The sequence below is a fragment of the Fukomys damarensis genome, unplaced genomic scaffold (genome assembly GCF_012274545.1).
Source record: "Fukomys damarensis isolate Sample0158 unplaced genomic scaffold, DMR_v1.0_HiC HiC_scaffold_10, whole genome shotgun sequence".
NCBI lineage: Eukaryota > Metazoa > Chordata > Mammalia > Rodentia > Bathyergidae > Fukomys > Fukomys damarensis.
In genome coordinates this window covers 13,049,109-13,067,188 of record NW_022900922.1, presented here as the reverse complement: position 1 = coordinate 13,067,188, position 18,080 = coordinate 13,049,109, and positions in this window count along the sequence as shown.

Here is an 18,080-nt window from a genome sequence, read left to right as displayed (position 1 = left end):
TGTGAACTTGTGTTTTCTCATCCATAAAATGGGAGTGTGAACAAGTCAAATTTATTGATGATATTAAATGAGTTATTTATGATTGAATGTTATTTCTTTTACTATATTGTAAGCTCCTTTCAAGCAAGGTTCGTTTCTGATTAATCATTATAGCCCCAGGTGCTTGTTAAATAGTGACCGAATGAATAAGTAAAAGAAAATTGTGTAGTATGCCAAATAACATGGTGCTGATGTCAACAAGTTATTTACCAAGTCAAACCTATGTTACTTTGTTTATTTAAATATTGCCTTATATTCAGTCACTGCTTCAACAGTCCTACTTTAATTTCTACCTAATTGAATGACCTGACTTACTATCAAAGGGCTGTTAAAATATAATCATGGACCTCTAGACTGACCCAACCTCAGTTTGCTGTGGCTGGAAAGCCCGAATAATGATCTAGTGTGTTTAAGTGTGTCGACAACTGCCCTTGGCTGGAAAGATCCCCAAATCTCTTTTTATTTTGGTTTAGTTTGTCTAGGTAATTACTTCATCTCTTCACTTCTTTTGATCCTTTTTGAATAGACTCTTGGGTCCTGGCAGTCATCTGCTCCATACTCTTACTCTCATTTCCTGTTCTAATCTTCTTTCTTCCTACTTCATCTTAAAGGTGGGTGAGGCTGGCTGTAGTTGCCCTGAAAAACAAGCCCCCACTGGGAAGTGGTCCTTTTCCAAGAGCACACCAGGCCCGATACTATTGTCTGTGAGAGTGGACACGCTAAGTGGCTTGCCTCCCTCTTGGCTTCTCAGATACAGATGAACACATTTGGCTGATGCTCCCACAGTTTGGTTATTCATTCTCTGCTCTCAGTGGAGTGTAGACCACCTGGCCATAGCTTGGCTCACCCACCTCCTAGTTCCCTTGGCAGATGGCTTCTGGCAGCCTCAGTACATCACCTCTTTTCCTCTCTCCCCAGTCTCCCCTATCAGGTAAATCCTTCAAGGGAGAAATAAATGGAGATGAGGAGAGACATTGGCATACATGGTGCATGGAATAGCTGGGGGAGTCTCACAATAAAGCTTTCCTCCAAAGCCACTGTGGTAGGCTGAATAATTGCTCCCCAAATTCCTCTAATCTATAAATGCCAATGCTGTGTTGTCTCTTTTCAAGCTTCATACACTGAAATTCTAATTCCCAAGGTGATTGTTTTAGTTACTTTTCTCATTGCTGAGACAAAATGCCTGACACCCAAAGTTAAAGGAGGAAAGGTTTATTTATTATTTAGCTCACAGTTTTTAGCAGTTTCTGTCCATAATTGGCTGGGTCCAAGGCAGTTTGGCATGGCAGAAGGGAGACACTTCATGGTAGGCACAAGGTAGCAAAGTAATAAAAGACTTTTTTTTAACAGTGTCTTTCTGCTCCTTTTAGCTTATCCAGGCTACTAAGGTGGGTAGCGCTCACACCCTCCGTCCTCATGCCCTTGAGCCTAGCACTGCACCATGAATCAATCCCACACTCTAGATTTAGACACCTCTGCAAAGGCCCCACCTGTGACCCTGGGAAACTTTGGGGGACATCTAGACACAAGTCAAAATGGTGATGATAGAAAGAGCTAACACTTCTGGGAGGTGATAAAGTGGAACCTCCTGCCCAGGCTAAGTGGCCCTCATGAAGGAGACGGGAAGAACTAGCTAGTCCCTTCTGCCAGGTGAGGACACACAACAAGGCCCCACCCATGAACCAGAAGCTCACGGGCTGCCAGAGAGCAGGGTCTCAGACGCTGAGTCTGCTGATGCCCTGATCTTGTGCCTCCAGCCTCTGGAACTGTAAGAAATAAATTTATTGTTTATAAGCCAGTCAGTTTATAGTAATCTGTAATGGAAGCTCTTATTTGGATAAAAAGGACTTGGCACATGTGATTACCTTAATAATTTTCAAATAAGGAAAAACAGTCTGGATTATTTGGGTGGTACCTAAATACCCATCATAGGTATTATTGTAAAAGAAATACAAAAGGAGGGTTTACATACACATGTACAGGCAAACACACACAGGCAATGTGAAGATGGAGGCAGCCTGGAGCAACATGGTCATAAGCCAAGGAATGCTAGCAGCCACCAGCAGTGGGAAGAAGCAGGGAATGGATTCTTCCCAGCCACCGTGGGGAGCCTGGCCAGGCTGACACCTTGACTTTGGCCCAGTGTTGCCAATTTCAGGCTTCTAAACTCTTAAATCTGCTGCAGGATAAACTTATTTTCTGTAGCTCTCAAGGATGCGGTAACTTGTTACAGCCACCACAGGATACTGTGTGCCCCATGGCAGTCCTAGCGAATCGTTCCCAGGCTCCACTTTGCCAGGCCTGTCTGGTGTTCCATCCACAGACCGGCTATGGATTAAAAACTCAATTCTATCACTTCCCTAGGATCAACCAGATTCCCAGCGGCCCAGTTGCTTGACTAGATCTATATGAGACTTCAATTTCTGATTTGCCCCGGAACTGTGACTATCAGTTTCAGTCAGCAAACTCCATCCTAGGGCTACATAACTCTCTCCAAGGGGCTCGAAGTCAGTTATTTTGCCTGGCAGTCCAGAGCAGAAGGAAGTCATGTGGATTCGATGAAGTTGAGGGTGGCTCCCACCACTCTACAGTGTAGAGTCTCCAGAGCTCTCTGGCAGCCCACGTTTTCGCTCACAAACTCTGCAAGCTCATAGCAATCCCCTTTCCTGTTACAGTTCAACAATGAAGGTAATTAAAACATACCATTTTCTGTAGCAAGGATGTGGCAAGAATGAGGGCTGGGCAAAAGCTTCAGTGGAGGCATCCGGCAGCCCCATATCAAGGTGCACCAAAAGCTAAGTCATAGAGAGTCAGCACACATCTTTTGAGCAGTTTTGATGGAGGTTCGGTTGCAGAGCACAGAAGCCACATTAGGTAGTTTTAGCAGAGATTGATTGCAAGGCACTACATAGTGGGCAGTGGTATTACGAGGACAGGTTCAAAGGTCAGCTACCAGGGATGAGGCCACAAAGAGCTTCTGTGCCTGCCACCACCAGGAAGCTGGCCTCCCACCTGCAGAGCTGCCTACACTATTGTAACCTGCACCTCTAGCATGGCTGTCTGGTGCCCCACTCTCTCCCCGCTGACTGAGTCTAAATTCAAGTCTTGCCTGACTCCCTGTTACTAGAGGGACGTAAATTACAACTGGGACTTTGGCTTCAGGGAAGTCTGGGAAATGTGATTTTTCAGCATGTCTACCTCTGCATTCTTGGAGGGCAATTTCCCTTTGAGATGAGTGTTGCAACCTTGACGCTGTGGATGGGGAGAAAAACAACCCATCATTTCTCACATGATCACCTACTATGTGCAAAGCACTGCTCTAAGGAAATAGAAGAGAGCCTTACATGCCAGGGCCCTGCTTTCTCATGGGTGTAGATAGCAAGTTCACTACAAAGAAACAGTACTTTGGGACACTGGAAAGTCCTACAAAGAGGACAAAGCCTTATAGTGAGATAACAGATGGGTGCAGTTGCTTGAATGGTCTAGAATGCACATGAGTTTCTAGTATTGACCTGCTTATTGAGAAAGGCTAAGAGATGGAGCTTCAAGCGGAAGGAAGAGCAATGCATCTAGGCGACGGTCAGAGCCTTGCAGCTAGATGAAAGAGTAAGTGAGAAGAAGGAGGGCTGATCACAGAATCTGGGGGACCTGAATAAAATTCCAAGATTTGGAGTACACCAGAGCCTGACAAAGCATGGGGGAGGGGAGGCAGACACAGGGGGGTCAAAGAAGTCTGATGAATCCAGAAGGAGAGTGATAGGTTGGAAACAGAGACAAGTGTCATCACTGATTCCATTGCTGGTGACTATTGCAGGGACAAGGCAGTGACAAACCTTGACTGGAGCAGTTGGAAGAAAAAATGGGAGGAGCTGTGATGGTGTTTCCCTCTGGAAAGAAACATGGCAGAGCTCATTGCTGGAGAGGGTATGGGATGGAGGGAAAGTGAACAGTGGCAGGGTAGGGTGTCCTTGCAGAGCTAGAGGTGTGACTTAGAGAGGAAGTGGGGCCAACCTCCTATCGTGGGGAAGGCAGAGCGAACTGTGGCTGGTAGAAGAGGCCAGGGAGGTTCAGCTCAGGACTCAGAGGCATCACCCTTTGTGAAAGGCATCTCAACTTCAGACGGCTTTATTAACTCACATCAGCAATACCCAGGCAGTGGGAGCCCAGTGTCTTTAAAAAGACATCTCTGTGTTGAGAGTGGAGAAACCCTGCTTTCCTTTGTCCCCATCCCCTCCCATCTTGGGGTTCTGTAGAGTGCAAGGAGTTTTTCTATCAAATCCTTTAAATACCAGGGATCGGATTACATCCCCTATCTCTAGAATAATAAGGTAATTCCTGCTTTTCTTCAAAAGGAAGCTAACAAAAGAGCCATCGTCTGGTCCCATTGTCTGAGCTCCTGAGAGTCTCCCTCTGCACTTGCTTTAGGTAGGGTTCCCTCTGACATCTGGAGGGCCCCACCCTCCCCTCCCCTTTTGCTCCAGCACTGTTATGGGGCTTCTCCCATGGATCAGGGTTTTTTATCCTTTAATTTTTCCTTATAAAAATAAGAAAAAGCCTCCAAAAATATGATCTTAGCTACTAATAATATGGTTTGATTTGCTTTTTACTTTCCAGAGCAGTTTTTTGGGGTTTGTTCTGTTTTGCTTTGTTTTGTTGTAGAGACTTCCAAAGACTCCTACTCTCGTGAAATATCTTGGCCCAAAAAGAATTCTGTGGTCAAATCAGTTTTGGACATCTTGCATATTAAAGATTCAGGAAAGTCTTGCAATTAAAAATCCATTTGATTTTGTTTTACACATTTCTCAAATGCATTTGACCCCAAAACAGTGCTCAGAAGAATGCCTTTTGGAAAATGTCTGCTTATATAGTCTTCAGCTTGCCAGAAAAAAATGGTCATTCCCATTTGCCATCTGATCCAACAGACTCTTTAAAAATCCTCCCACCCACCCAGCAATACGGCTGTTTTTCTGTGTTCTTGGGATGGTAATTTTGTAGCTGCAGTTGTATTTCATTTGTAAATGGGAAAGAAGAGGGTAAAACAGTAATTTAGACACCAAAATTAAAACACACAAAGTCCACATTTTTATTCTATATTTTCCAGATTTTGAAGGTGTACAAAGGGAGCAATAAATACTCTTTGAATTCAACCAACTGTCCATCAGCTGTCCTGGGAATCTGGGACATCTATGTTGTAATGTTGTAAATACTGACTCATTTCCAACACGGCTCTAAAACAGTCTCACTTTTTATTGCTTCTGCCTCCTCATGCACTCAAAATTGTGAAATACATGGGAAAAGATTGAAGTCTTCAAAACTGTAGTCTAGTTGAAAAGATTATAGCCATTTTTGCTTCCTAACTGCAAATCATATCCATTTTCAGATTTATAAACACCAATTAAGATGAGTGATCCAACTTGATTTCTCTTTCCATCCGGTCCCCTTCAAATGCCTTCAACATTTTCCCACTTACAAAATACATCAGGTAGATTTCTATACACAAACACAATGAAGGATGAAAAATCACTGCCTGACATCCTTTTAGCAAATGACACAGCTCCATTTCTTGAAACAAAATACTGCAAAATAAAGTCCTTCTTGTGGGATGACCAGATGAGAACACCATATTTTGATTCATAGAAATATACCATTCCACCATCAAATTCTGAGTTGGAGAAAGTTTATCAGATCGTCATAGGTAGATTTATGGTCTGTGATTTCACTTGTATGACCAATTTCACTGTCTTCCTTTGAGTCTCGTCACGTGCCATCTCTTTATAGTCATCTTCTGATTCATCTAAGAATTATGAAACATCTTCCTGTATTTTTCCCACTCTACACTTAAATTTTAGAGTTTAGAATTTTCAGCAGTGTTCAGTTCAAGCTAAAAGCAGACAAGAGGGAATCTCCAGTCTTCTTTCTTGCCTTCTTATGATGATGCCACTCTTTTGCCGAGGTAATAGGGAAACTGGGACTGGTACAGTTTTTATATTTATATCATTATTGCTTCACTCTTCTAGCTTAGGTCAGGCCAATACTCCTTTTTGGCATAGTTTACCGTAATTCATGAATAATGAAATAGCAAAAATGTTTCAAGAAATAGGGAAAATAAGAACCTTGGTATCCTCAAATGCAGCTTAGATGTGTAAAATGGTCCAATAGATACTTCTGGTAATTATAATATAGAATAAATCTTGCTCTAATAAAAAATAAGTAATTTTTTCCCTTTGGAAAGTTTCTAAGGAAGAATAGCAGTCCAATAATACCAATCCTTATGAAAAGATAGAACTGCACAAAAAGAAACTTAAAAGCTGAACCTAGATTTAACAGATCCTGACAAGAGTTATTTTTTTCTTCCATATTTTGACTTACATGTACTTCTCTTAAAATTTCCTGTGAATGAAAACATGCTTTTTTTCTCTAGTGATAAAGATATTTTAAGCAAAACACATTTTATATTTTATAGAGTAGCATATTCTTTATCTCTTATCAAAAGTTTACTTTTGCATAATCTCTAAAATATTCATGACCTTTGTTTTCTTCCTCACTTCCTGACATATTCCACTAAGTTGATCTGAGATGCATTATGCAAGAAAAGTGATTCATAGTGAATAGAGTAAAAACTTGCTCTGACTTTAGTTCCTAAATATATGTATGATATATTTTCTAATGCTATTACATAAAAACTGGCACAATTGTTATTTTCCTGATGTTTGGAATGTTTATATTCTGTACTTAAAGTGGTTTTTAAAAATAATTTTTAATATTTTATTTATAACACATAAAACAGACTTTAGTTTTTTTTTTAACAACACATTGTAGTATGTGGATTACTTTTACTAGTAAGAAAAAAAATCATATTGGATATAATCACCAGCATAAACCTGTTTTCTTTCAACTTTGTTTTGAAGTGTTAGACGTATAGGCTGGTAAAAATGTGGAGAGAGATTGGCAGCATCATCACCGTTTCCGGCTTCCTGGTGGGTTCTTGTGTTTCTTTATCAGCTTTCCGTTGGGGCACTGCCATGGTGCATGTAAATAAACAACACAGGTCAAAGAGTAGAGCATCCGAAGGCCATGTGTGGTCAAGGCAGCAGAGGGCCACTTGGGACAAGTGGGTGAGTCACAGACGTGTTTAGTTTGTCCCTCACACACTAAGACCTTCTTAGTCTTATTTCAGAGGGAATATTTGAAATAGTCATTTTATTTGTTGAGACATAGACACAGCATGGTTTTAGCCTTTGCAGTCATCCAAATCCCTGGGTCGTTCTTAAGAAACCTGAGAGAACTATTGGTTAGGAAAATGAGTCAGGCTCAGTGGACAGGAGCCTGGCCTTTGGGTGCCGGCTCAGGCTCTCTGGGCATGTGGGAGATAGAGGACTCATCCTTTCTCTTTGAGGCTCCTGGTGTAGACTCTTCACATGCAATGGCCTTTCTATTTTCTATTGTTTACAGTAGATTGCAGTTTCCAAAACTGTAACTCAACTCACATGCATTTGCATCTAGTTTGGAATCAGTGCTAATGTGGGCAACTGCATGCTTTTGGGACACTACACATGAGAGTGCCTCCTGACTTTATTTGCCTCTTGGCTGACTCACTTCCCACCTCCCTCCTCACTCCCCAACTCATCCAGGTTGTTGGAAGTGTATCCTCTGTGGGTATTACAGCCTCCTGGGCCCTGATCTCTTGCTTGGGAGCTGGAAGTAGAGGAGGAAGAAGGTGAGTGGGAGGAGCTGAGCGGTCATCACCTCTGGTCATGGTTCTGCAGGGCCAGTCATGTATATCTTCTCTCTGCCCCTGGAATAGATCAGGCCTAGTCAGACACGTCCTCAGTAGTGAGGAAGGCAGAATACCCTCCCTCCAATTGCCTACAGGTTCCCAGGGGGATCTTGGCACCAAAAGCATCAAGTGTTCCTGGTTTTTTCTTTTCTGTGACTTGCCTTTCTGGTTTGTTTTGATGAGAGGTGGCTGTCAGCAACTTTGAAAAGACTAAGCTGCCCCCCAGGAGCCCCACCATCTCTGGAGTGAAGCTCCTCCTGGTCTACCTCACAAGAATGGTCAGTGAAAGCCCAGATGAGAGACTGAGACAGGCTCTTTCATCCCATGCACTGGTCCCGGTGATTTGAATATCATCCCACATCCTGACAGGTGAGGAGGATGCTGCAGTCCCAGCACATGCACTGTAACCATAGCAACTGACAGGTCGGCAGAGAGGAAACCCTTTTGGCAGGACTGGGATTAATAGAACTGTTTGATTTTCCTTGCCTTAAGATGGCTGCCACATGGAATAGCAGCCTCCATGTTAAAATATGGCTTCTCCCAACAAAGGACAGGCTTCTTCTTGCCAACCTGTCCCTCTTCACACCAAAAGATTAACCTGATACTTGCTACCTCCTAACAGCTAGTGCTGTCACGAGCCCCTCCTGGTGATGTCACAGGCTCCTCCAGTCTCTTATACTACCTCACTCCACTCCACCCCAGCTCAGGCTAACCCCACCCTGCTCCTATAAAAGAAGTTCCCTGTTCTGCCATGTTGTTCTCTCTCCTTTGTTCAGAGACAGCCTGGCAGATCCTCCCCATAATAAAGGCTTGTTATGGTCCTGGCCTGGTCCTGGTTTTTGGCTCTTTTTACCTGACAAGAACAAGACAGGCTGTTGCCATAAGGCCATGGCCACTTCACTGTTGGCCATCAGCCCAGGGACTTGGAGGGTGAGAGATTGGAGCTTTCTGGGCTGTCATCCAGACTCTCGGCCCTCTGCTTCCAATGCAGCTGTGCATAGAGGAGCTAGATGGGCACTGCTGCCCAATACTGGCCTGGCAGCATGGTGGGAGAGAAGCAGCAGCCCACCAAACTCCTGTGAGCCATCAGCCCAGATGGCAAGACACTGGTGAGAAGTCATGTGAGGACCTGAGGGGACACTCCAGAATGCAAAGGCTGTCAAAGGTAGAGTCCCATGGGTTTCCTAAGCTTTCTATCTCCCACCATCCCAACTAAAGGGAGTCTTAGTCCGCTCCAGCTACTATAACAAAGTGCCAGAGATGGGGTGGCTTACACCACAGATGTTTATTCTCACAGTTCTGGAGGATGGATATCTAAGACACCAGCACTTGGGGGTTAAGTGAAGGCTCTTTTGGGTAGCAAATAGCACCTTCTAGCTTTGTCCTCACATGGTAGAAGGAAACTGAGATTGTTCTTTTCAATCCCTTCTATGAGGGCACTAATCACTTTCATTAGGGCTTTACCCTCTGCCTTCGGTCACCTCTAGCAGGCCCCACATGCTCATACTGTCATTTGAGGGTGAGAGTTCTAACTTAGGAATCTTGAGGGAAAAATATTTCATCCACAGAGGGAAGGATACCAATACTTATGATACCCAGCTCTGCCATTTCAGTTAACTCTCCGGACAACCCTACCAGGGAGGCAGCATCCCTCTTCCTATTTGCAGAGGAGGAAAGCTAGGTGAAGAAATGCTACAGGATTTGTCTAATGACAAAGGCAGAGTTGAGGTGCCCACTGTGGTATACATGTGAGCTCCATGCCCTCCCAGGGGCCAGGGAGCCACCTTCTCTGCAAAGCCAGGGAGCCACCTTCTCTGCAAAGACCTGAGCTCCAAGTGGGTCCAGAGGAATAGCTCCTGTGATTCAGTTCTGCAGGGTAAGGCATTGAGGTCTTCCTGGGAGAAGATAGGCTAGCCCTGTTCAGGATCTCTCTCTCCCTTTCCTTGGTCACAGGAAGGTGGAGAGTGAAAAACCAATAATGTACCCTCTTTACTCCTCCAGGCTCAAGATACAGTAATTCCATCTCTTCCATGATGCCATCACTAAAGCAGTTCTGAAAGTCCTCTTTCATGAGTCTCTGTCATTGTGTTGTCATGGCTGTCTCTGTGTCCTGAATTAATTAAAAATGTTTACCTTTCATGGCCATTTTGACTTTGAGGAAGAGCCAGAAGCCGCATGGCACCAGATCCTATAAAAAAGGTAGATGAGGACACGCTGTAATAGTTTTGTGTCTGCCTTTCTATATTTAGAGCAACAGTCGCCATACTTTTGACCACACCTGGTAAAGATAATCATGACACAGGACTTCCAGAACCACGTCAGAAAGTGGAAAGAAAGATGGAGTGAGTGTATTAGAAGCAAAGGGAAGTGAGTATTTTGAATCCAAGACAAGTGTCTTTTACTGTAATAAATTTTTAAAAATGTAAACACTCGCCTTATTTTTCAATCACCTCTTGTATCTGAGTTTTAATTCTCAGTGGTATCTGAGGTTTAATTCTCCCTATTCCTCCCTCACCCACCTAGGTTTCTGAGACTTCTGTTGCTTCACCTGTTGGTGTTTTCATTCCGGGCCAAGCAAGGCATGGAGGGGGGCCTGGGAGATCATTCCTGATTCTTGGTGGACTCCTTTTTTCCTGCCTACTGGTGCCAAATTTTGGGGTGGGTACATAAATAACTATCCTGTCACCACTCGCCATTCCTGCTAGATTTCATAGCATGAACCATAGCTCAAGCCTGGCTCTTCGGGGTAAAACCCATCCTGTGGAATTCTGAGAAATTTATCTCAGGTCAGCCTGGTTTTGCAAGTCAAAGGTAGTTACTTTAGTTTTCAGCTGGAAAGAGACAAAGTCTACCTAAAAGCTGCAATCCAAGAACTTGAACCTGATGTGTACATTGGTGGGAAGTAGTCTTGCTGCTGGGACCTCAAGGCAGGGTCTGGGCAGGTTGGCACCAGCTGTCCTGAGGGCTATCATTCATTTTGAACTTTATAAATGTGCTTATCGGCTCCAACAATAACCTGGGAGGTAAAATGGGTTTTTTTGGTGGGGGTGTGGTACCGGAGATCGAATTCAGGTGCTTGCTCTTACAAGGCAGGCGGTGGAACCACTGAGCTAAATCCCTGGCCCTGGGGGGTAAAATTTTGAGGGAGGGAAGTATTTTTTGAATTTGCAAGTGAGCTGATGTGGATGTCTTGGTAGTGGGTACTAAGAAGACCAGGAAACTGACACCTCTTTTGTGCCTTAAACATCATCCCCTGTGATATGCAGAGTACAAGACACACGGGCAGTGAGTGACAGATTTCAGGGGAATGGGAACAATTGTTGGCAAATCAGGAAAGGCTGCAGCTGGGGTGACCTGGAATCTGCTCCAACGTGAACTGAATAGGCAGATTATGAGAGGAGGGGAGCATTTCTAAGTGGTATTAATGCAGGAACATAAGTGTGAGAGAGAAATGTCCATAGGGTGGCCAGGGACCATTTGGTGATGTTGAGGCTTTGGAGTTGAGCATGACAGAAGAGCAGGTTGGAAGGGTGGCTGGTGGGTTTGGAGCTGTGGAAGTCAGTGAGGGCTTGCCCAGTGGGCTGGCTGAGAGGGACAGCCTTGCAGAGGGAAGTGGAGGTTGGTGGAGGGTGAGGAATCAGAAGACCATGGCAGGTGCTGAAGGAGCCTCTGTGACCAGGCCCAACACAGAGACAGTGAATGCATGGTGAAGAGGACATTCAAGTGAGGGGACGTGGAGACGAGGGGGAATCAGCAAGGTGTTGAGGCTCTTCAAGGTCAGCAAGGCTTCAAAACTACTGGCTGGGCCCTGATTAGCCTTCAACAGAAGTGGGATCATCCTGAGAGGACTTAGGGTGGTGACATCCAGGAGACAGCTGGCCCTCGGGACCACGAGATAACAGAGTAGCTGGGAACAGGGTGCACAACCTGGGGCTGTCTGCATAGGGCAGCAATGGGCCAGTGAGCTTGCACTAGTCTACCGTGTAGATTTGAGGTTTGTAAGGAGTTTTTAAGGAACTGAGGAGTACAAGGAAAAACCACAATGCTCTAGAGGCAGCAGGATGGAAACTCTATGGAGTGGCTCTCCCAGGGCATCAGGGGATCTTGAACTTCAAGGCTTCCATGCCCCCAGCCTGAGGTCATCCTAACATCAGGGCCAGAGAATCTCTGCACAGCCCCCACAGGTTACATTTTTGTCCTAACAGATGTTTCAACCAGTGTTCTCAGGACAGTCATTTTTGGGTTGCATTTCTGAGTTGGTGACCCACGACTGGGAAGGTGGGGAGAGATTTAGCCATGTGATCTCTTAAACTGAATAAGAAGGATATTTTAGAGACACTGGAGCAGGAGAAATGCAAGTCTATGGTTTTGCTCTGTCCGCCATGGTTCTTTGGCATCCAGCTGCCTTTTTTTCTGTACTGGAGATTGAACCCAGGGCCTTTGCATTGAGCTACATCCCCAGTGCAGCCCCTGCTTTTTAGAGACAGGGTCTTGCTAAATCACTAAGTTTCTCAGGCTACCTTTGAACTTGTGATCCTCCTGCCTCAGCTTCTCAGAGTGCTGGGACTATAGAGATGTGCCACCATGCCTGACCTGCTGCCATTTTAATGCCTTCCATGATCACCCCTCTGTAGAGCGATCAGCCTGCTCCTTGTGAGAGGAGCATTGGGCGCAGCCACTTCTACCCTGAGCACTTCTGACAGTCAATAGAGACCAACAAATTAGAATAAAAAAGGTGGCACTTGGGTCTGGGATTTAGCTTAGGGGTTCCACGGCCTTCCTTGCAGGAGCAAGGTCCTGAGTTCGATCCCCAATACCAAACAAAACAAAAAAGATGGCACTTGGTTCCCTGGAGCTGTGTTCCCAGCGTCACTCTGCAGGCTCTGTGCTGAATGGTTGTTCTGTTTGCTTCACCTCACTTTCCTCTTTATGAGCAGTCAAGGTGTCCTGTCTCCTTGCTTAGAACCTGCCCTCCCAGATAGTTCTGGTGCTTTGATTTACTGATCAGTCATTTTATTTTGCTTTCTTTTATTCTAAACCACAGTTTTACCCTCTTGATCTCTAACAACTTTTCTTTTTCTTTTCATTTCTTTTTTCTTGTTTGTTTGAGCAGTACTAGGGATTGAACCAAGGCTATTTGCACTGAGCTACCTCCCCAGCCCTTCTTTATTTCTTATTTTGAGACAGAGTCTCACTAAGTTGCCCAGACTAGGCTCAAACTTGCAATCCTCCTGCCACAGCCCCCCAGAGTGCTGGGATTTCAGGTGTACACACTACTACGCATGCACACACACATACACACAAAACATTGTTTTGAGCCCAGTGGGCACTAAGCCCAAGATCAGGTCCAAGCCTCAGTTGGGCTATGATGGCTCCCATCTCAACGGTCTGCAATGCTCCATGAGCATCACTGACTTCATCATTGAGAGTGCTTGAGGCCAGAACTTCACATAGAGCCCCCAGGAGATGTGCTGTCTCTATTTAAGACAGAAGCAGATGGGAGTATAGCAGGGAAAGCATCCAGGGACCCAGTGTGTTGGTGCCAAAATGAGTCAGTAACCAGCCCAAGCTCTGGCACCTTGAGAAGGGTATGTGTCCTCCACACCCAAGTGACCAGCCAGGGCTGTCCTGTCCAAGCCTTTGTCCTTGAGTTCTGTTCACACAGTGATCACCAAGCATCCAGAGCAGAAGAACAAAAGGTCTTTGAGGTCATCCTGAGCACAAATGCCAGGACTATTGTTAACACATGAAGCTTTCCCTGTCTTGGCTGGAGAGTGATGTTCTCTCTGGGGGAGTTTTTGTTTTAAGATAAGCCAACAGAGCCGGAAGTTGGCAGCATAGTGTGGACGGCACACAGCTGTCTCACTGGTTTCTGCCTCTGGGTTGGGCTGTGTGCCATGAGGAGATCTCTGGGTCAAGAGCTGATCCCCAAAATGAGCAGCCAAGTCTCTGGGAAGACACTGGTCCCACCAGCTTTGGTGCTGCCTCTTCTTGGGGCACCATGCTGTGTTTGCGGGCAGGAAAAAGCACGCATTACTGACATGAAGAGGGGTTCTCACCTTCCAGGGAGCCAGCCCCAGCCCCAGCAAGCTTCTGGCCTTAAGAAGGGTCTCCCTGGTGGCTTTGCTGGAAGAGGACAGCAAAATACAGCCTGGGGGAGGGACACTGGTTTGCAAATGCTTTGCATGCATCTCTAAGGATTCGGGTTTAGGAAGCTTGGTCCTCGGTGGGGCTTAGTGTTAGGTCCTCAGTCGCTGCAGTTCCTGTCTGTGGAAGGGATTCAGGCAGACTACTACTATTATTATTATTATTATTATTATTATTATTATTATTATTATTATAAAAGAGCAAAACTGGCCCCTTCCCATCTCTCTCTGGCTTCCTGCCTCTCCATGGAATCTCTCCCTCTTGCATGGGCCATAGTGTATCGCTACGATGCTGCCTGCTGTGAAGTGATGCACTGGGGATCCTTTGCTGGAGCCACCACTATGCTCCTGAACATTACAGGCTTTGAGCTAAATTGGGGCTTTGAGCTAAATAAATCTCTTTTCTTTTTCTTTTTTTCTTTTATTGAGCTTATTGGTACATTTTAGGTATGCATTAAATTACATTCATTATTGGGATCTTGTACCTTTACATGACAGGTCTTGGTTCTCATTTCTTTCCGCTTGTCCCTGCCCCCCCTCACCCTCTGCTGCCCTCCCCATTTACAAACACTTTATTTCCATAATCTCTTTCTTTATAAAGTACCCTGCCTTGGGTATTTTGTTATAACAATGGAAGATGGGCTAATATAAGGGAGGATTAGAAAACCAAGCAAGGCCAGGGACAGGCACTGAGACCAGGAAATGAAACAGATACAGTAAGGACAGGGAGAGGATAGAAGGAAGGACAGAACTGAGGCCAGGTTTGCAGGTTGGGTGGTAAGTTCCAAGGTGAAAGGGTGTAGAGAAGGAGGGAAGGGCTGGAAGAGGGTGGAGTTGCCCTGGGGATGGAAATTAAACTCACAGGAGGAATTTGTGCAGGAGACAGAGGCAGCAGGTGATTGGAGGTGTGGAATGAAGACCCTCTCAGAGAGAGGGGTGGGTGGAGAGAGAAGCTTCTCATTTTCCACAGTCCTGAGCCATGGTGGGAGTTTCCTACTGGGAAGGAAGAACGGCTTTTTCCTTTGAAGTTGTTTGTACCTACTGGTACAGACTTTGATCACCTGACTGAGGCAGGTCTCTGGTAGGAATGCAGTCCCTGAATGGAGACCCACAGATAGGAAAACAGAAAGAAGCCTTTGTCCTTGGATTCAGGTACTTTTTCCTCCATCAATGACTCCTGCACTGGGTTAACACCAGGCCTCTCTCTGAAGTAGTACCTGATGGAGGCAACTTTATCCCTGATATCCCACTCAAGTATGCTTTTGGAGTCATTGTCCCTGTCAGATGGAGAAGCAGCCAAATGCCTCTTCCTGCTCTGAATGGTGCAGCTCCTAGCTCCATTGCCAACCCTAGGGCCTCTTCTCTAGCCTCAGGAATGGAACTTAACTTTCTGCATCTGTTTCAGGCTTGAAGCCACAGTCTAAATTTTAAAAACCATTCTACAAACTGGAGTGTGGTGGTATATGCCTGTAATTCCAGAATTTAGACAATCTGAGGCAGGAGAATTACAAGTTGGAGCCCAGCTTGGGCAAATTAGCAACTTAGTGAAAGCCTGTCTCAAAATAAAAGATAAAAAAGGCTGGGAACATAGCTCAGTATAAGGGCTTGGTTCAAACCCCAGTACCACAAAAGCAAATCAACAAACAAAAAAACTAAGAAACGAACAAGAGGAACAAAAACTATCCTACAAATGCATAGGCCTGGATGCTTTTTTTGTTTCCCAGACAGAGGTTATGATGTGTCTATTGTTTTGCTAAAGCTTTATCGTCAGAGTCTGTGCAATTGGTTGTAGACATTTTGGGGTAGTAGGCGCATAAGTCCTCCTTTAGGGAGGAGAAGACTAAGCTGAATTGATAATTCAAAACTGAAAGTAACACAGAAGATTAGATTAGAAATTTTTGGAAAAACATCACATAGGTGGCCTATATTTGTTTAAATCAGTTTTACCAAGGAACAGAAAAGCTAACCAGGCTGAACTGCTGTGGATACGGAGCCTGCCCCGCAGACCCCCTGCCCCTTCCCCATGTTCCCTGATCCCCACGTTGTCATCCTGTGAGTCCCCATGCCTGGAGGAGGTTTGTGTGCGTCCAGCCCACTTGACCCAGGGCACACAGAGCGGTATCTCCTGATGGTGATGACATCTAGCACATGTCCCCTCGGACCATGGTGTCCCCAAGAGGCCACTGGATCATTTGCTCCTAAGGAATATTCAGCACTGTGTTTTCTGATCAGGGACCCAGTCCCAAGGTCTCTGGCTTATGTCACTCTGAATTCTTGTGCAACAGGGGACAGTCACAGCTCTGAGTTTTGAGAGGAAAGATCTTCCAGAGACATTTGCATGCATGTGAGTAACAGCTGTTGCCCTGGTCAGGTCCCACGTGTTTTCTTGGGTGGAAAGGACCTAAGACAGTGGTGAATCACAGGGGCAGAGGCTCCCCAGAACCCAAATCTGGAGGCGAGAAGAACTTTTATCCCCTCTGGGTTTCCAGGGACTTGAAGGTCATGTGCAAAAGGCACAGATAACTTGTGTCAGTGAGCTTCCCTAATTACACAATGCCTAACAATTCAGCTGTGGAGTTTGCTCTCAAAAACAACCTCCTAACCCAGTGACAGTACATTCAGGAACTCAGCAAAATGATGACATTCTTCAGAGGTCAAGGTCCCTTAAGCCACCCAGGGTTACCACCCCATCTCTACAGATAGTAACAGCTCAATAGTAGCAATGGAGCCCTTCAGGGCTGCACATGGTTTCTACCATCCAGTCAGCAAATCCATCATACTCTCATGACCCTCAAGACAAGCAAGAGTGCTGGTACTAGGTTGTGCTCCCCTGTGAGTTGCACAGTATCCCTGACCATTTCTCCACATAGGGTCAACTTGCCTTCTCACTTGGTCCTTAGTGAAGCCCCAGGAAGTGGTGCTCTTGTTGCACAGGTTCCAAATAAAAACACCGGTGGCATTGGTTCTCTAGTGCAAGCTCACTCTGCAAGCTTCTAGTGTAAGCCAGACGTCTGTTGTCTCAAGCTAGACCCAGGCCCTCTAGGAATGGGAACAGGCCTATACACAGGTCCCAGGGACATGCCCTTTCTCTTGGTACTAGGGCTGGTGACCATGGAGTCTCCTGGCATGAGTAGAAGTACAGGGGCAGAAAACTTCAGAGTGAGGGCCAAATGGTAAAGAGTGGTGGGATCCCACCCAGACTGTTTGTGCACCCAGGCCCCTCTGTACCGGCACGGACACACTCATGATTTTCCTTCAACACTGAGTAAAATGTGGCCTATTGGACATTTTACAGTCTCAGGGAAATAAGGTCACAAAGTCCTCCAGGCAAGTCTCTCTTCCTGGTGATGGTGATGGGGGTGAGATAGGCAGGGAGCACAGGGCAACTGTGCCAAAAGCTCTGTTCCAGATATTCCTGCCAGGTCACTCACAGCAGAGCCACAGAGGAGAGAGAAGCTGGATGTGGCAGAGGGTCTGATGAGGGAAGGTGCATCCTTGGGGCTACCTTGCAGCATGGGTGTTACACTCCAGTGTGCTTAAATTCTGCTCCCCAGTGTGCACACTTATGGGTAGGAAAATTACCCCAGTAGATTTATTTTTTTCAGGGTTCAGAGAAAACTAAGATACACAGAAAATAGCATTTGGCTGCCAAAGACATGAAGGACGTCAGCCAGCACTGTTTCCAGGCTTCAGGTGGGGAAGAATTCAGGTCTGTCCCTAGGCATAAGTCATCCAAAAGAAATGGTCCTCCAGGGAGGGGCAGCTGGAAAGCAAGTAGGTGACCCATGAGTTGATGATAAGGACACAACCTGAAGCTCACCTTGCCACGAAGAATGGGAGAGAGCCACAGCTCCTAGTGGAGTGTGTGTTGTCTGCCTGTTGAGAGAAGAGGTGCTAGAAGGAACTTGGGGGCCTCTGTCTCTCATGCTAGGTCCTGAGTAAATGTGCCAGAGACTGGTGGAGTACAAAGGTGAGGAAAGTGGTGGCAGAGGTACCCAGCTCAATTCCGAGGTGAGGGCTGCCCGGGGGGGGAGGGGAAAAGATGAAGGAAGTCTGATGGCCAGGTAGGTGGGAGAGAGGAGTCAGATGCCAGTGGGTCCAGGCAAGGGAAGGCAGAG